Below are 20,820 nucleotides of genomic sequence, written 5' to 3'. Positions count from 1 at the left end.
GGGATAGAACCAGAACAACTTTATGAGCCGTTCTCTGTATCTACTCCAGTTGGTAAGTCTATTTTGGCCGCACCAGTTTATAGGGGTTGTGTTGTCACAGTGCATGGTCGGGACACTATGGCCGATCTCATTGAATTGGGGATGGTCGATTTTGATGTAATTATGGGAATGGATTGGCTTTATTCATGTTTTGCCAAGCTCGATTGCCTAACTAGAACTGTGAGGTTTGAATTTCCAAATGTGCCAGTTGTTGAATGGAAGGGGGATAATGTGATGCAAAAAGGTTGGTTTATTTTTTACCTTAAGGCCACGAAGATGATTAACAAGTGGTGTATCAATCATTTGTTCCGGGTTACAGAAACCGATGCTGAGGCACCTACACTCAAGTTTGTACCAGTGGTGAATGAATTTCCGGATGTCTATCCTGATAAGTTCCCTAGGATTCCACCAGACAGGGAGATTGATTTTAGGATTGATGTGATGCCAGGCACGAAGCCTATATCTATTCCACCCTATAGGATGGCACCATCAGAATTGAAAGAACTAAAGGAACAATTGAAGGATTTGTTAGAGAATGGTTTCATCTGACTGAGTGTGTCACCATGGGGCGCACCAGTTCTCTTTGTGAGGAAGAAAGATGGATCACTGAGGATGTGTATTGAATACCAGTAGCTCAACAAAGTAACAATCAAAAATAAGTACCCATCTCCAAAATTGATTTACGATCTAGGTACCACCAATTGAAGATTAGGGAGCAGGATATTCCGAAAATATCTTTCGGGACCCAGTATGGGCACTTTGAAGTTTTGGTAATGTCTTTTGGGTTAACAAATGCCCCGGGAGGTTTTATGGATCTTATGAATCAGGTTTTCAAGCCTTTTCTCGATTCCTTTGTGATAGTGTTCATTGACGATATTCTTATGTATTCACATGGTCGAGAGGACCATGCCGATCATCTCAGGGCAGTTTTGCAGACTCTTGATCAGCACCAATTGTACGAAAAATTTTCAAAATGTTCATTTTGGCTAGAATCTGTCACATTCTTGGGTCATTTTGTCTCCGGAGAAGGAATTAAGGTTGATCCTCAAAAGATCGCAGCGGTTAAGAATTAGCCTAGACCTACCACACCAACCGAGATTCGCAGTTTCTTGGGTTTAACAGGGTATTAAAGGAAGTTTGTGGAGGGGTTCTCTACTCTTACCTCTCCGTTAACTAAATTGACTTAGAAGGCGGTTATGTTCTAATGGTCCGATGCTTGTGAAAGGAGCTTCCAGGAGTTGAAATCAAGATTGACTACGGCGCCGGTGTTGACCCTGCCAGAGGGTACGAATGGATTTGTGGTATATTGTGATGCTTCAAGAATTGGACTTGGGTATGTGTTAATGCAACATGGAAAAGTTATAGCATATGCTTCTAGGAAACTCAAGAATCATGAAAAGAATTATCCAACACATGACTTAGAACTTGCGGCGGTGGTTTTTGCATTGAAGATTTGGCATCATTAGCTGTATGGGGTATATGTGGATTCATTCACGGACCACAAGTTCATCGATTGTCTAGTTTGGGAGTTCATCATGAGGACTCTAATGAAGGAGGGGTAATTGTACAAAATAAGGCTGAATTATCACTTGTTGTGGAAGTCAAAAAGAAACAATACAACGACCCATTTTTGGTACAATTGAAGGAGGGGATTCAAAAACATAAAACTATGGCTTTTACTCTTGGCATAGATCATGGCACACTAAGGTACCAAGTGCGGCTATGTGTTCCAAATATAGATGATCTCCGGTAAAGAATCATGACCGAGGCTTGCACTTCTAGGTATTTCGTGCACCCAGGTTCTACGAAGATGTATAATGATCTCAAGGAAGTCTATTGGTGGAATGACATGAAAAGGAATGTGGCAGACTTTGTGGCAAGGTGTCTGAATTATCAGCAAGTAAAGGCCGAACACCAACGGCCTGGTGGGTTGGCACAAAATATAGAAATTCCAATGTTGAAGTGGTAAATGATTAATATGGATTTTGTGGTAGGATTACCATGCACTCTGTGCAAGTTTTACTCAATTTGGGTAATTGTGGATCGGCTCACGAAATCAGCACATTCCTTACCAGTTAAATCTACCGACACAGCGGAACAATATGCTTATTTATACATCAGGGAAATAGTCAGGCTGCATGGCACTCCAGTTTCTATCATTTCCAATCGAGGGGCTCAGTTCACAGCAAATTTTTGGAAGACACTTCAGCAAGGTTTTGGTACTCAGGTGAATCTTAGTACAACCTTCCATCCACAGACCGATGGGCAAGCTGAGTGGACTATTTAGACGCTTGAGGACATGTTGCGTGCTTGTGTTCTCAACAGGGTAGCTGGGATGATCATTTGCCACTCATAGAGTTTGCTTATAACAACAACTTTCATGCTAGTATTCAGATGGTACTATTTGAGGCATTATATGATAGGAAATGTAGATCTCCCATTGGGTGGTTCGAAATTGGGGAAGCAAAGTTGATAGGTCCATACCTAGTACATCAGGCTATGGAAAAAGTTAAGATCATTAAGGAGCGGCTGAAGACTCCTCAGAGTCATTAGAAGTCCTATTCAGATGTTCGTCATAGGGATTTGGAGTTCAAAGAAGATGATTGGGTGTTCTTGAAAATTTCCCCCATGAAAGGTGTAATGCGATTTGGTAAGAAAGGTAAATTGAGTCTGAGGTTTGTCGGACCATAAAGAATCATTTAGAGGATCGATGAGGTGGCGTACAAGCTTGAGCTACCACCTGAGATGTCATTAGTGCACCCGGTATTCCATGTGTCTATGTTGAAGAAGGTAGTTGGAGATCCGTCAGCTATTGTGCCGGTTGAGTACATTGAGGTTAATGAAGAACTGCCATATGAAGAAATTCCAGTTGCCATTCTTGATGGGCAAGTCCGGAAGTTGAGAAATAAAGAAATTACCTCCGTGAAAGTGCTATGGCGGAACCAACAGGCTGAAGGGGCTACTTGGGAGGCCGAGGAGGAAATGAAGAAAAATTATCCTTATTTGTTTGAATAGCCATGTATTTATAAAGTTGTAATTTATGAAAATTCTAAGAGTTACTTTCTATGAATTATGTACCATTTGTATAGTTGATGTTAAGGGTGTTCCTTTGTAGTAATATAATGTATGTGAGGCCATAGTTTGTGTTGTTATGTGTTATGTTACGTCAGTGGTTTGTGCATATGTTTTAAGGATGTGTTTTTGGGGCTCTCTGACAGGTGGATAGGCCTAGTTACAAGGGAAACTCTGGCAAAATTTTTGGAAATTTAGGAAGTTAGTCAAATTTGAGGTTGATGGTGTGTGGTATGAAAATTGAGTTACATAAGATGCTAATAGTGAACCTTGACCGTCATTCGAGGATGAATGATCTTAAGTGGGGGAGGATGTAAGGCCCCGTAAAATGTTTACTAATAACCGGGGTTCTGTGATGTCAGGGTATTTGTAGAGGTTAACAATAGTAGAAATTCTTCACGGCGAGCTTGCGAGCCTCTGTTTGGACTTTTTGGATTGGACAGTGTGCTGGGAGTTGAAGGAAAATGTTGGGAAGAAGTAGGCATTTCTGCGGCCCATTCTGCGACCGCAGAATGGTCGTAGAGTGGGGCAGTTTTCTGGGTAATCTCGATGTCATTTTCGCATCCCATTATGCGATTGCATAACCACTTAACGGGCCGCACTCTTATCGCATATCCAGCTTTGAGATTGTTCGGAGGGAGGTTTGGCAGTGCATTATGTGACCGCAGAACTGGTCAGTGGTGTATTATGCGACCGCAGAACAGGTCTGCAGACCGCATAGTGATCGCAGACACGGTCTGTTCCTTTCTAGTTTTGGCACCCAAATTATGCGGCTGATATGATGACCGCATAACCATTTTGCAGTCGCATATGCGACCTCATATCCTATTCCGGGGCATCATTTTTGCAGTTTAAACCCGACCCTTCTTCGTTAAAACATAAGCCGTAGCTAATTTTGAGCACATTTTTGATATTTTAGAGTGAGATAAAGAGTTCTTCGAGTGAGGGATCAACCTTAAACCTATTATCCATCAATTATTGCTCAATCATTGAGGATTAACAAAGGAAGTCTTCATCCTAAAGGTAAGAATCTATGTCCTAGCTCTGAAATTCAAAATTTACAAAAAATTGGGATAATTAGAGAGACAATTATTGGGTGTGGGGTTTGTTGTCTTGCATGCATGTATTCTTGAAGTATGTGGGAAGGTTGTGAGGTAAAAATGTTAGATAATGGGTTGGGGAATGATGGAATCTTCCACAAAAAGGGCTTTAAAATATTGACGCACACCTAGTGTTTGATAATATGCTCAAATGAGCTAGAATCATGACCATATTCCTAATATTGGTCCAACTTGTTATATTTCTAAAATAGATCGAAGTGCTATGAATTGCGGAACGTTTTAAAATTTAAAGGAAGCTCAATTGAGGTATGTTGGCTAAACCCCCTTCTTCTTAGAATCGAATCCCACGGTGTTCATGTAATCGGTGTAAGTCCTTGACCATTATTGAATTGGCTATTCCCAATGTGTTTTTGTTGAAGGATGTAAGTTCAATATTTATTCTAAATGCTTCATCAAGTCATCTCTCCATTTGAGGATGTGTTCAAAATGTGAAATATGTGTTAGAAATGTTAATACTTCAAGTCAAGATCGAAATAAATGTTGTTATGCCAAATTGTACGAAAAGCCTCTATGTGCCTAAGATTCCCAAATTGCTCATATGTGAATTTAATGTCTTAAATGGAAAGACTTATTATTGTTAATAACGATAATGATGTTTGAATGTGGAAAAAGGAATTGGAATTATGAAATACAGCCAAGTGCCAAGAATGAATATAAAGGTTTGGCCACTAGTGCCAATTAATCGAAAGTATATGAAAAAAGTATGATGTGAGATGATTGACTGAAAAAGGTAATGTTTTGGGTAAGACGGCCCAGACGATCGGGCCATGATCGGATGCCAAACCACACACATGGTGGTACTGTGCAGGAAATTATGATGAAATTATGGTTATGGTTGATGTCTCAAGTGAGACAACCTAGCAGATCGGGTCATGATCGGACTCCGTGTAAGAATACTGTGGTATTGTGAATTGTGGAATATTGGCACTAAAGATCACCCAACCTAATAACATGGAAATTGACGTGAAAACTTATGTGATCCTTAACTTGATGTTTTGATATTATTTGAAGCTCTTATTGAATTCTTGACTGTTCCCCATGTATTATCATTCATTCTATTGAGATGGTGTTTAGCTTTACATACTAGTGTTATTCGACAATACTAACGTCCCTTTTACCGGGGGCGCTGCATCTTTAAATGGATGCAGTTGGTTCCATAGCAGGCAATGCTAATCAGCGATAGTGGTACTTCCTCTTCCCAGCTGACTTGGTGAGCCCCACTTCATCCCGGGGTCACGTTTTGTATCCTTTGTTCTTATTATTATCACATCTCAAGGTATAGCCGGGGCCTTGTCGCATGCACTATCATAAACTCTTTTGTATATTTTAGAGGCTCTGTAGACACTATGTGGGTTATATATGGGTGTTGGGAATTTTAAACAAGCTATGTTGTGTTTTGATCACTTATTCCACTCAAGCTATAAGAATGTGTGTATATTGAGATTTAAAAGTGGAGTAACTAAGGAAACGATTTAGTATTGTATGTATGAACTTACTATTGTCTAATTAATGAAATCGTATCTTCTCTTGATCATGGGTGAGATAGGTAGAAAGTATCTAACAGACTTGCTCGACCGGGTTCACTCGGTTGAGCGCCGGTCGCGCTTTCTGAGGTATGGCATGTCGATTCTATGATAGCACAATTATTCCGCAACCATTTTGCGATATCAGAATCGTAATATGGCTAGTAGAATGGCCACAAAATGATTTCATAATTCGCCAACTTTCTCCTTCACTTTGCGATGGATGTTGCAGTCCGCAGACTGATTCTGTGGTCGCACAATGGACCACAGAATATCCATTTTCTGTAACATTTTACCTCTAACTCTCCAATGCATTGTACAACCCAAAAATTCCATATCGTGGTTCATTTTCTACAGGGCTCAAACACATTAGCGTACCTCAGTTCCACGAAACCTTAAATCCCTTAGCGAAATTTTCCTGGGCCTTACAATTATAGCCATGTTCCCCTATTTATTGTTCATTTCTGGTTATGTGACTTGTTAGGATGGTTTGTTTGGTTTTGTTGATGTTTTGGAATGAATTGAGACACATATTCCCGAGGCCGGAAGCATAAGTTGAAAAAGTTGACCGTATGTTTGCTTATGAGTAATCGACTCAAAAATGGAGTTTTGATGGTTCTGATAGCTCCGTATGGTGATTTTGAACTTAGGACTGTGTCTAGATATTGATTTTGAGGTCCGTAGGTCGTTTTGGCTTGAATTGGAAAAAATTGAAGGTTTGGAAAATTGAAGGTTTGGAAGTTGAAATGTTTGACCGAGAGTTGACTTTTTGATACCGGGATAAGATTTTTGTTTTGTGAGTTAAAATTGGTCCGTTGTGTCATTTTTAACTTGATTTGAGGTCAATCATAGTTGGTTTGGTGTGTTTCGGCATTGGTTTTAGAAGTTAGAAGTTTAATAGTTCATTAGGCTTGAATTGGGGTGAGATTCGTGTTTTCGATGTTGGTTGATGTGATTTGAGGCTTCGACTAAGTTTGTGGTGTGTTTTAGGACTTGTTAGTATGTTTGGATAGGGTCTGGGGGGCCTCGGATGTGATTCGGATCATGTTCGACTCATTTTGCACTTGTTGGAATGTGATAATCGTTATATCTATTTTTCTAACACAATACACTTGTTCTAGATTATGTGTTTTTAAAGTGAAATTTGGGTGATTTTGGACTAGGGATTGGAGAGTAAGATTTGGGGATTTGAGGAGGCACCGTACAGTGTTGAGTGATTGTGTGTAATGAGTGGGAGTTTACGACAGACAGATTGAGTACCCTAAGAGTGTGAGTACTTGGGATTATCACTGTGATGCATTACATTTGACATTCGTATTTGACATGTAGGCATTGAGATGTAACATTCCTCATGCTAGCGGAAATTGTTGAACTTGAAAGCATGTCTAAATTTATGTACTGTGTACAAACTGAATATGGAAGTTCTTTGAGTTATTACTATCATTATCTTATTATATTTGTGTTGTCATTATTTTGATTCAAACTTTATCTTTCTGAGCTCGCACTGCTTTCAGCCCAATGTTAGTCCTATTAGTTGCTCAGTAAATTGGGTAGGTTGTACTCAGACTACACTTTGTACTTCGTGCACAGATCCAGGTACATATGGACGCGATGGTTGCTAGAGTGGTGATAGTACCTGTTTGGAGACGTTGAGGTAGTTGCAATGACGCCCACCAGCTAGGGTCGCGAGAGACTGGGGCCGCGATAGAGGCAGAGGTGAGGCTCGTAGCTGTGCCCATTGTGATTCCAGACCTTTAGGACGATTTGGCTAGATATTGATTGTTCCGACCGCACCAGCCACTTCTTAGGCTGCGGGTGGCGCTCAGACTCCCGTTGCCCGTACTTGACACTTGGGGTACTAGCAGCCCAGCAGGTTACAACTACTCAGGACCAGGTTGTCCCACCTATGAGTGATGAGGAATCGAACAAATTATAGTGGTTTGGGAGGCTTATGCCTCCAAAGTTCAGTGGGACCGAGTCATAAGATGCTCAGGATTTTATAGACAGGTGTCAGCGGATCCTTCGCCCGGTAGGTATTTTGGAGACCAATGGAGTTTCATTCACTACATTTCAGCTAACGGGGGCAGCCTACAGATTGTGGGAGGCCTGTGGCTTGAGCAAGCCAGCTGGCGCTGCACCACTTATGTTACATGATTTCTCAGTTCTTTTCTTATAGATGTTTCTCCACAGACTCACAAAGAGGAGTTGCGTAGGAAGTTTGAACAGTCATGCCAAGAGGGTATGTTAGTGACCTAGTATGAGATGAGATTTTCAAGAGGTTCATTGATGGCCTCAACTATGGACTGCGCTTCGTCAGGACTTCGGAGACTACGTTAGGTGTGAGGTTTGACGATATGGTTGATACTTCTAGACGCCTAGAGCATGATCATAGTCAGGAGCGTGAGGAGAGGGAGGCCAAGAGGCCTCTTGGTTCGGGTGGTTTCAACAGTGCCTCATCTGTAGGATAGTCCCCACAATAGTAGAGGTCGTCCTTATAAGCCTGCTCATAGGGCTAGTCCAGTTCATCATGGTGCATCAGCTAGCCATGGTTCATGCGGTGCTCGTCCGAGTCAGTAATCTCTCAATTCCCTCTCACCTTAGAGTTCATCCCGTGCTTCATCAGTTAAGGGTTCATCTGTACCAGATCTTTATAGCAGTTATTCTGGTTCTGAAGGTCTGATTCAGTCCCTAATTCCATTGACTGATCGGAGTTGCTTTGACTATGGAAAGCTTGGACATATGAAAAGGTATTATCCCAATCTTTTGGGAGGTCCAGTTCAGCTGAGGGGTCAGTATATGAATTCCACACTAGTTACTTCAACACCCGCTCAGCCAACTCGGGGTGGGGTTCAGGCAGCTAGATGTTGCCCAAGAGAGGGAGGCCAATCAGGTGGTGGTCATTCTGGATGCTATGCTTTTCCCGCCAGGCCAGAGGTTGTTACTTCAGATGCAGTGATCACAGGTATTGTTTCAGTGTGCCACATGGATGATTTCATATTATTTGACTCTGGTGCCACTTATTCATATGTATCATCGTATTTTTCTCATTATTTTGAAATGCCACGTGATTGCCTAGTTTCACATGTTTATGTGTCTAAGCCGGTGGGTGATTATATTATTGTGGACCGTGTATATCAGTCATGTGTGGTGAGTATTGGGGGATTGGAAACGAGAGTTGATCTCTTACTGCTTAGTATGGTTAATATTTACGTGATTCTAGGCATGGATTGGTTGTCACCATGTAATTCTATTATGAATTGTCACACTAAGACCGTTCTGCCTGTGATGCCAGGATCGCCTAGGATTTAGTGGAGAGTCGATGCCAGGATCGCCTCTGTATTGCATGGCACCAACAGAGTTGAAGGAATTTGAAGAGCAGCTTCAGGAGCTTCTTGATAAGCGGTTCATTAAGCCTAGTGTTTCACCATAGGGTGAACCGGTTATATTTTTGAAGAAGAAAGATCATACTATGAAGATGCGCATTGATTATAGGCAATTGAACAAAGTTACAATTAAGAACAAGTAACCTTTGTCGTGCATTGATGACTTATTTGACCAGCTTCAGGGATGTAGAGTGTTCTCTAAGATTGATTTAAGGTCTAGGTATTACCAGTTGAAGATTAAGGACTTTGATATTCTAAAGATGGCATTCAGGACCCGCTATGGTCAATACGAGTTCCTTGTGATTTATTTTGGTCTGACAATTGATCCAGCAACATTCATGCATCTGATGCACAGTGTATTCCAGCAATATCTTGATTCCTTTGTCATAGTATTCATTGATGATATACTGGTGTACTCTCATAACTAAGAGGAGCATGGGAAGCATATGAGGATTGTACTATAGATGTTGAGGGAGAAGAATCTTTATGCTAAATTCTCTGATTGTGAGTTTTGGCTGGGTTCTATAGCATTCTTGTGGAACGTGGTGTCCAGTGAGGGGATCAAGGTAGATCCAAAGTATATTGAGGCAGTACAGAGTTGGCCCAGACCGTCTTAATCTTTTACGATTCAGATTGTCTTGGCTTAGCCGAATATTATCACCGCTTCATGGAGGTTTCTCGTCCATTGCTGCGCCTTTGACTATGTTGACCCAGAAAGGTGCCCCATTTAGGTGGTCTGATGAATATGAGGAGAGCTTTCAGAAGCTCAAGACTGACTTGACCACAACTCCAATTCTATTTTTGACGTCAGTATTTGGTTCATATAAAGTGTATTATGATGCTTCTCAAATTGGTATTAGGTGTTTCTAGATGTATGAGGGTAGAGTAATTGCTTATGCTTCATGCCAGTTGAAACCCCCATGAGAAGAACTACCCCATTCATGATTTAGAGTTTGCAGGCACTGTCCATGCATTGAAGAATTGGAGGCATTATCTCTACGGTGTATCTTGTGAGGTATTGACAGATCATCAGAGTTTATAGCACATGTTCAAGCAAAAAGATCTAATTTTGAGGCAGCGAAGATGGTTGGAGCTATTAAAACACTATGATATTACAATTTTGTATCATCCCGGGAAGGCCAAAGTGGTGGTTGATGCCTTGAGTAGAAAGGCGGCGAGTATGACTAACCTTGCATATATTCTTGTTGGTGAGAGACTACTTGCATCAGTTGTTCAGGTCTTGGCCAATCAGTTTATGAGGTTATAATTTTCGGAGCCTAGACGAGTTCTAGCATGCGTGGCTTCTCGTTCTTCTTTATATGATCGCATCGGAAAGTGTCAATATGATGACCCCCATTTGCTTGTCCCTATAAACATGGTTCAGCATGGTGATTCCAAGGATGTTTCTACTGGAGATGATGGGGTGTTGCGGATGTAGGGTGGGATTTATATGCCCAATGTGGATGTGTTACGTGAGTTAATTCTTTAGGAGGCCCATATTTTGTGGTATTCCATTCATCCGGGTGCCACGAAGATTTATCGAGACTTGGGGTAGAAAATTTGGTGGAGAATGAAGAAAGATATAGTGGAGTTTGTAGCTCGGTGCTTGAACTATTAGCATGTGATATACGAGCATTAAAGGCCTGGTGGTTTGCTTCAAAGGCTTCAGATTCCTAAGTGGAATTGGGAGCGTATTACCATGGACTTCGCTTATGGGCTCCCATAGACCGCGACAAAATTCTATGCTATATGGATGATTATGGACCGTTTGACTGAGTCTACACATTTCATTCTGGTGGCGACTACCTATTCTTCTGAGCGGTTGGTTGAGATCTATATCCACGAGATTGTTCATCTTCACTGTGTACCGATGTCCATTATTTCTGATATAGGCATGTAGTTCACATTGTAGTTTCGGAGAGTAGTGTAGTGAGAGTTAGGCACACGAGTTGAGTTGAGTACAACATTCCACCCTCAGACGAACGGAGAGTCTGAGCACACCATCAAATATTAGGGATACACTATGCACTTGTGTTATGGGCTTCGGAGGTTGTTTGGATCAGTTTCTACTTCTTGTAGAGTTTTCCTACAACAACAACTACCAATTAAGTATTTAGACGGCTCCTTATGAGGCCTTATATGTGATGCAGTGTCGATCTCCAGTTTGGTTGTTTGAGACGGGGGATGCTAGGTTGTTAGGCACGGATCTCGTTAAGGATGCCTTGGAAATGGTCAAGTTGATTCAGGATCGGCTTCGCACGGCACAGTATAGACGGAAGATCTATGCTAATCGGAAGGTTTGTGATGTTGCCTATATGGTGGGAGAGAAGGTATTACTCAATTTTTAACCCATGAAGGGTGTTATGATGTTAGGGAAGAAGGGCAAGGTGAGCCATCGGCATATTGGCCTTTTTGAGGTGCTTGAAAGGATTAGGGAGGTGGCCTACAAGCTTGCATTGCCGCCTAGTCTATCGATTGTTCACCCAGTATTTTATGTTTTCATGCTCCGTAAGTATAACGGTGATCCCTCTCATGTTTTGGACTTCAGCACGGTTCAATTAGATCTAAATTTGACTTATGATGTGGAGCTGGTGGTCATTTTTGGATCAGTAGATTCAAAAGTTGAGATCAAAGAATATAGCTTCAGTGAAAGTATAGTGGAGAAGTTAGCCAGTCGAGGAGGCTACTTGGGATACCGAATAGGAAATTCGGAGCAGCTATCCATACCTATTTGAGACCCCATGTAAGATTCTAGACCCGTTCGAGGACAAAAGTTTGTTTAAGAGGGGGATTGTAATGACCAAGTTGGTTGTTTTGAGTATTGTAGCTCGTTCCCCCATTTATTGCTTATTCTATGTTCATTTATTAATATGTGACTTGCTAGGGTGGTTGGTTTGGTTCTAGGGATCTTTCAGAATGAATTTGGACACATAGTTCCAAAGTTGGAAGCTAAAGTTGAAAGACTTGACTGGATGTTGACTTATGAGTAAACGACTTCATAATAGAGTTTTGATGGTTCTGACAGCTTTGTATGGTGATTTTGAATTGAGGAGTATGTCTGGATATTGATTTGGAGGACCTTAGGTCATTTTGGCTTGAATTGGCGAAAGTTGGAAAGTTGAAGGTTTGGAAAGTTGAGAAGTTTGACCGAGAGTTGACATTGTTGATACTAGGCTCGGATTTAGGATTCGGGCATTATAATAGGTTTGTTGTTTCATTTCTGACTCGTGTGCAAAATTAGAGGTCAATCGGAGTTGGTTTGGTGTGTTTCGGCATTAGTTTTAGAAGTTGGAAGTTTAATAGTTTATTAGGCTTGAATTTGGGTGCGATTCATGTTTTTGATGTTGTTTGATGTGATTTGAGGCATCGACTAAGTTCATGTCATGTTTTAGGACCCATTGGTATGTTTGTATGGGTTCGCGGGGGCTTCGGGTGTGATTTAGATCATCTTCGGCTCATTTTTGACTTGTTGGATAGTTGTAATTGCTATATCTGGTTTCCTTATATGCATTTGCGAGGGAGGTATCGCGATCACAAAGAGTATTTGAGTGACTGGTGAAAATTGTACTTCGCGTTCAAGAGAAATGGGACGCGTTCGCGCAGGTTCTCGGAGTTGGGCATCGCAAACGCGTGTAGAAGGTCGCATTCACGAAGAAGGGAGGTGAGGCCTAGGGCAGTAGGTGATTTGTTCATCGCGATGGCGTGGTCAGGACCGCGATCATGAAGATAAGTGGTTTTAGTCATCGCATTCGTGACTAGGATGTCGCGTTCGCGTAAAAGGGGTTTGGCAGCTGAGTATATTTGTGCTTTACGGATGCGAGGCAATTTCCGCATTCGCGAAGAAGAGCAACTGGGCATACTATTTAAAATCCCAAATCGTGGGTTAGAGTATTATTTCATATTTTGACTTGTGGACCTCGGCTAGGGGCAATTGTTTTGAGGGATTTCACTTCAAATCAAGAAGTAAGCAACTTTTGATAATTGTTGTCCAATTATATTGAATACCCGTTGATTTCTACACCTAGATTATGTGTTTTAAAGGTGAAATTTGGGGGGTTTTGGACTCGAGAGTATGATTTGGGGATTTGATGGTCGATTTATGGTCGTAATTGGATGAGTTTAGTATGGTTGGACTCTTTATTAAATGGGTGTTCTAATTTTGTGTATTTTATCGGGTTTCGAGGTGTGGGCCAGCGGTTGACTCTTTTGTGTTGACTTTTTGAATTTGGTTAAAGAACTAAGCTTTAATGTATCGAATCAATTCTTATACCTTGTATTGATTATATTAAGTTGTTTGTGGCTAGATTCGAGTCTTTCAGAGGCTGATTCCCGAGGCAAGGGTTTGTTGGAGCATTAAGGCAAGTAACACTTCTAAACTTGGTACCGACGGTATGAATTCCTAGAATACGTGTTATATGGTTGGTGTTTGGATGACACACATGCTAGGTGACGGGTGTGTGGGCGTGAAATATGCTAATTATGATCTACTGTTGGGACCCACTAAGGTCAATTCTACTGTTGAGTTATTTGCTTAAGTGCAATTATGTAATCATTCATATTTATTTATTTGCCTATCATATCTTAGTCTCTCTCATCATTTACTGTTACATCATGTTATCATTGTTTGGGTTGAGTGGTATGAGATTTATGAGCCCATGAGACTATAGAGATTGATGGTTGGGTTGAGGCATGAGAGCCGGATAGTTAGTGATATTGTGGATCGTGCTGCACACTGCAGCAGGCCATATTGGCCTTATATATATTACTATTAATTTTATGGATCTGGTTGCATGCCGCAATAGACCTTATAGGCTTATTTATTATTATGGACTGGGTTGCACGTCGCAGCAGGCCTTATAGGCTTATTTATTATTGTGGATCAGGTTGTACGCCGCATCAGGCGTTATTGGCTTTATATTAGCGCTTGGGTAGGATCCGCCCCTCCGGAGTCTGACAAACTTGTAGTGAACGCAAGCACCCTATAGTGTTGTGCGATTGTGTGTGATGAGTGAGAGTTTGAGACAGATGGAGTACTCTGAGAGTGTGAGTACCTTGGATTATCACTGTGACGCATTTCATTTGACCTGCGTTTTTGACATGTAGGCATAGAGATGTAACATTCCTCTTGCTAGCAGCACATGGCATTTTTTATCAGTGTTGAGCTTAAATTTTTGAACTTCAAGACATGCCTAAATTTATGTACTGTGTACGAGATGAATATGGAAATTCTATATCTTTCTCAGCTAGTCACTACTTTCATCCCAAGGTTAGTCATGTTACTTACTGAGTACATTGGGTCGGTTGAACTCATACTAAACTTTGCACTTCTAGATCCAAGTCCATTTTGACGCGGTACTGTTCTACTTTCTCAGATAGTTGTAATAGAGTTTTATACTATATTGACATTAGTAACTCATGTACTTAGTGACACCAGGATTTTTGGATTTGTTGTAGTTGTGTTGCAGTCATTTTTATCAATTATTTATGAGAGTTTCCACTATTGAACTTATTAAAGAAGATTTTTTTAACTCGATGTGTAGTTGTTATGAGATTGTCGGCTTGCCTAGTGATGTGTTAGGCACCATCATGATAGGTTGGGATTTTGGGACGTGATAGATATACTCATACTCTGCTTCTATACATTCTTTGTGTAGATCCAGGTACTACTGATCGAAGCGGATAGATAGAAATGCGTGCTTGAGTTTATAAGAGATCTATGTTGTTCCGTTCGCAGGCCTCAGCGTCACCCTCTTAAATTTATTTCTATTAATTATGTATTTCAAATAGAATTGTACTTTTTCGAGACTTGTTGTGTATTCCATGCAGAGCTTATGACACAGTATTCCGTGTAGTCATTTTCGTTAATTTGAATTTATTATTTTATTGATTGAGATCTTTATGTGATAGGCTTACCTAGTCTTAGAGACTAAGTAACTAAGTGCCATCATGATCTGTATGGTGGGATTCGGGTCATGACAATTTGGTATCAGAGCTCTAGGTTCATAGGTTCTACGAGTCATAAGCATATTTAGTAGAGTCTTGCGGATCGGTACGGAGACCTCTATGGTGGGATTCGGGTCATGACAAGTTTGTTTGAGCCTTTGTCTTCCTATTTTCTCACAGATGCTGAGGACGCAAGCTTTAGTTAATGATGATGCTACCTCAGGTTCAGTGTTGCTAGAGGCCAAGGGCAGAGGTAGACGCAGAGCACGTGCCGCAGTGAGGGGCCGTTCTAGGTCCGCAATTTTGGAGCCACCAATAGCTCTGGCTAGGGATCAGACACTCGAGGCCCTTGTTTCTACCCTGGAATCCAGGAGACCTTGGCATACCTACTGAGCATGTTTGGGACTTTGGATCAGGCGGGGTTGATCTCTATTGCACCGGCTACTTTACAGGCTGGGGGAGGGGTCCAGCATCCCTATACACATACTCTAGAGCTGTAGTCTCATGTTGATCATGCTCTGGGTGCTATACCGGTGCAGCCCGTTATTGTGGTTCAGCCCGCGGTCGGGCCTGTTGTGTCGGTTGAGGAGCATAAGAGGTTAGAGAGATTCTAGATGTAATGACCCGACCAGTAATTTTGAGAATTTTAGCCCTGTTTCCCCTATTACATGATGTACTTATGTGTATTTGTGGTTTCATGAATTTTTAGGGTTGGTTGGTTTGGTTTCGGAGGAGTTTAGGAGTGAATTGGGACACTTAGTCCCAAGGGTGGAAGCTTAACTTGAAAGAGTTAACCAAAGTTTGACTTTTGTGTAAACGACCCTAGAATGTTGTTTTGATGGTTCCAAAACATTATATGGTGAATTTAGACTTAGGCCTATATCCGGATATGGATTTGGAGGTCAGTAGGTTGACTTGGTGCTGCTTGGAGAAAGATGGAAGTTGAAGGTTTGAAAGGTCGGTATGTTTGACCAGAAGTTGACCGTAAGGGGCATTTATGCCAGGCACCCGTATAATGCTGAGTGTTGTGTATGATGGTGAGGGGAAATGTACCAGGCACCGCGAGTGTGCTGAGTGTAGTTATTATTGATGGTTCCACTGTGATGTTATTAAATTGGCATGTACATATGACATGTAGGCACAAAGACATTCTTTCCTCATGCAAGTTGGTAAATGATATGTTTTATCTATGTTGGGCTTTAACTATAATACTTGGAACCATGTCTAAATTTTTGTAATGTGAACTAGCTGAACATGATATCATTGAGTTGTTTACTTATATTGTTTCCTTTATGTCCTGGGTTGTTACTGATTATTGATATTGGTCATTGACTATTTTGGTTATTGCTTTCAACCCAAGGTTAGGTTTGTTACTTATTGAGTATGTGAGGTCGGTTGTACTCGTACTACACTCTGCACTTCATTTACAGAACTAGGTGCTTCCGGATGCTTTGATTGCTAGAGTTACATTGGTATCAGTTGTGGAGACTACGAGGTAGCTGCTATATTGTTCGCATACCTTGGAGTTTTCTTTCATTTATTTCTGTTATTAGTGTTCTATTGTTCAGACGGTTGTATTAAAAATTTTGCATTTTATTTTGATACCTAGTAGTGCTAATGTATTCGTTGACACCGTATCATTGGGTTGGTTGTAGTTTAGTTATCATTTGTTTTTTCTCGGACATTTCATGATATTTCCGTTGTTGAGACTATCTATTATGTATATTAAATTCGTTGTTATTGTATAGTTGTTGGCTTGACTAGTAAGTAGTGTTAGACATCGTCGCGGCTCCGATGGGAGTTTGCATCGGGACAAGTTGGTATCGAGCACTAGATTGCCTAGGTCTCACGAGTCATGAGCAAGTTTAGTAGAGTCATGCTGATCGCTACGGAGACGTCTGTACTTATCTATGAGAGGCTACCGAATTATGAGGAAACTTCACATTCTTGCATTCTTGTTGTGCAAATTTGTTAATTCTTAAGTTTGAACCTATACTCGTTTATTTTCTCACATATAATGAGGACACGATTAGGGCGGCGAGACGCTCGAACCAAAGTATAGGCCGAGTTAGGGCTCGCACTGCAGCTAGAGTAGCTCCTGTGGAGCCACCAGTTGCTCCAGTGGAGGGGCATGTTCTTTGGTTGTGGCCCATACATCCGCATGCTTAGACACCGGCAATACCTATTGCTATGCATGGTCTTCAGGAGACTTTGGCTCAGATCTTGAGTGTGTACACAAGCTTGGCTCAGGCAGGTATGATACCAGTTGCACCAGCTACCTCACAGGCTCGGGAAGGAGAACAAACGCTCGCCGCCCGTACATCAGAGCAGCTAGCTTAGGGTTATCAGATACTAGGGGTGTTACCGGTTTAGCCAGTTGTCCCTACTGTAGCCGAGGTTGGTCCACCTATGTCCGATAAGGATCAGAAGGGATTAAAGAGGTACAACGAGTATCGTGGATACTATCGGAGCTGTATTTACTACTTTTCAAAACATTCTAAATGCAGAATAGAGATTTATGAATATAGAGAATAGAAGTTCTGCAACTATTCAAGGAACTAGGGTTAACTATATTTATGAGGCAATTAGTAACGTCGTAAAGGAAACTTATTTTAGGGAGAATTATTAACATTCCCAAACATAGAGAGTTAGCCTCACATACCTTGATTCTGGCCCTTTTAAGCGTATCACAATGTTTGTTGCCTCCTTCAACGATAATCTACGTTAATATATATATCAAGATGAAACAATATTAGCACTAATTCTACTGTTTTAGTCACTTAGGAATTCTATCAAACACCCTTTGGGCGTAAAGCCTCATAGCCCTTATTAATTGGTCTTTTCTTCACCAAGTTCTCATTCTACTACTTCTAAGTGACCCTACAATCCCAAATAGATGTAACTAATACCATTTCTCATCACCCAAATGTTTACAACAATCATAAGTCAACAATCCAAAAGCCTACAAAGGTTCATATGGTTCTCTTTATCAAACCCATTTACTATTCTCTCAAAACTCATCAATTCATAGCTATAAATGATTTGGGAGAAGAAGCATTACCTTTTTGACGTTCAATACTCTTGAATTCGAGTTCTAGGGTTTCCTTTCTCAACAATGGTGTTTCGATCGAATATCTTGGATGATGGAGGGACCTTGGGGAGGTTAGGTTCTTGAGAGCTTCCCTTTCTAGAGTAAGTTTTCGTGTTTGGGTTTGGGGAACGAGGTAGGGGTTTTAAATAAGTGAACACGTCCCAAAATTGAGGAGGAAAATAAAAATAGCTCAGATAAACCTTGTCTGTGCAAGGCATTGTCAGTGCACCGAAATAACTGTGCAAGGCGCCATCAGAGGCGACAAAATTACAGTGCCTTGCACTGTCTGGGGTGTTGTGGATGATGCCTTGGACAGTGCCTTGCACTGTTTGTGGCACTGAATTTTTATGGCCTTGCATTGTCTATGGCCATGAGTTTTCATGTCCTTGCACTGACTAAGGCTATAAGACGTACCTCCTATAAACTTAGTTAATTCTATTTAATTTTATACACCTCACTCTCGGTCTTGATCTTAAAGCAATTGTTTCTACCCATATCTATCCCGATAGGACTTCACATGTCTAGAAGGTCACATTAATACTCATTTAACACATCCCACAACTAATCTGGTTTTATGGGGTGTTACACGCTCGGAGCTGTCATGTGATTCTTTGAGTTATCAAAGAACTAACCGACTAGAATCAAGATCTTGAAATAATAACGTTGTTTGTGGGCAATTTCAAGAAATAGTGTATCTCATGTTTTAGGACTCGGAAAATCATTGTTCAAAAACGAGGGAATAGATGAAGATTTGAATTATAAGAAAGACTATTTACTCGTTCAAAACAAGTAAATATTGATGTTGCATCTGTTCAATGAAAGTTATGATTCTGTGATATTAAAAGAACGAATTTGATCAAGAACTAAAAAGTTTCTAGAGTCACCACATGGAATCAAATAACATGATAAAGAAACACCACGCGCAACTGAAAATAAGGCAAAGACTATGACCACCTTATTTGGAACCAAAAATAAAGATAAAGAAGACAAAATAGAGAAAAACACTCTATTTCAAATTAGGGCAAAGCTCAAAAACATGAATTGCATTCTACAAGGCAAGAGAACCCTTTATATAGGCATAAAGTCTCTTCTTTGTAGATTACAATTCCTATTCTAATAAGGAAATAAAATAACTAAAGAGAAGGAAAGTTAAATCCCTATTATACAAGGAAAAGAAACTATAATCCTACTAAAATGAAAATCCTTATTCTCAAAGGAATAAAATAAATCATATTTTAAGAAGGAAAGGGTCTTGGCTTCTTGAAATCAATTTTGGGATTTTTGAGCTTCAAGACACGTCCACACACCTATTCTTGGGCATATAAGAACTTTTTTTGGCGAGTTAAATAACAAAAGGCTAATATAGCTTCTTGATTTGCATCATTCTTCTCTGGTTGAAAAGGACTCATCCTCGAGTCTAAAGGCTCTATAAATGTCGCAAGGTCAGCAACACTAAATATTGGTGACACCCCATAATTGCCCGGTAGATCTAATCTGTAAGTATTTTCACCTAACTTTTGAACAACTCCAAATGGACTATTATCTCTTGGTTGCATTTTTTGATACTTTTGATTAGGAAATCTTTATTTCCTCAAGTATACCCAGACTAATTCTCCCACGTTAAAGAATTGTTGTTTTCTCTTCTTATCAACTTGTTTCCTATATGCTTTTCATTGTCTCTCAATCTCTTGTATTACTTTCTCATGCAACTTCTTCAATTTATAAACCCTCTCATCAGCATATCCACTAAAAGAATGAGATTTAAGAAGAGGAGACAAGTGTAATGGACTTAGAGGATTCTTACCATAAACCATCTCAAAAGAACTTTTTCCAGTTTTTCAATTCACAAACTTGTTCAAAGAAAATTCAGCATATGGTAGCAAGGATTCCCATTCTCATATGTTCTTCTTGATCAAACTTCTTAGCGATGCTCCTAATCCTTGATTGACTACCTCTGTTTGTCCATCTGTTTAAGGGTGATAATATGAGCTATACTTCCAACTCCGTACTAAGCTTAGCCCATAAAGTACGCCAAAAATGACTGAGAAACTTAGTGTTGTGATAAGAAACAATGCTTCTTGGAATGTTATGTAATTTGACAATATTGTTAAAGAACAAAACAGCTACATAAGTTGCATCACTTGTCTTGTTACGTGAGATAATGTGTTCCATATTAGAGATTCTATCAACAACAACGAAGATAACATCCTTCCCTCCTTGAGTCCTTGTCCATCAAAGCACAAAGTCCATGCTAATATGTTCCCATGGTGTTGTAGGAATTGGCAAGTGCTCATATAATCCCTTATTGCTCCCATGGCTGCTCTGTCACAGCTCGGGCAGGTGCTCTGGCTGCACCTTGTGCCCCTTACCCGGCCTATGCCCCAGCCCCAGCCTCTCGCAGCTCTAGAAGGGGGTGCAGGTGTCTGATTGTCGGATCCAGCGGTGCGTGTCCTCACCATCCATGAGAGAATATAAAAACAAAATTATAATTTTGAATTCAACAAATTCGCACGATAAGGAATCAAATAAGTGAAGTTTTATCTAACAGTTGCATAGCCTCTCGAAGATAAGTACAGACGTCTCCGTACCGATCCGCGAGACTCTACTAAACCTGTAGGATGTCGTGATGGCACCTAGTCTCTAAGACT

Source organism: Nicotiana tabacum, chromosome 17 (assembly GCF_000715075.1).
Source record: "Nicotiana tabacum cultivar K326 chromosome 17, ASM71507v2, whole genome shotgun sequence".
Taxonomy (NCBI): Eukaryota; Viridiplantae; Streptophyta; class Magnoliopsida; order Solanales; family Solanaceae; genus Nicotiana; species Nicotiana tabacum.
This window is presented reverse-complemented; position numbering follows the sequence as displayed.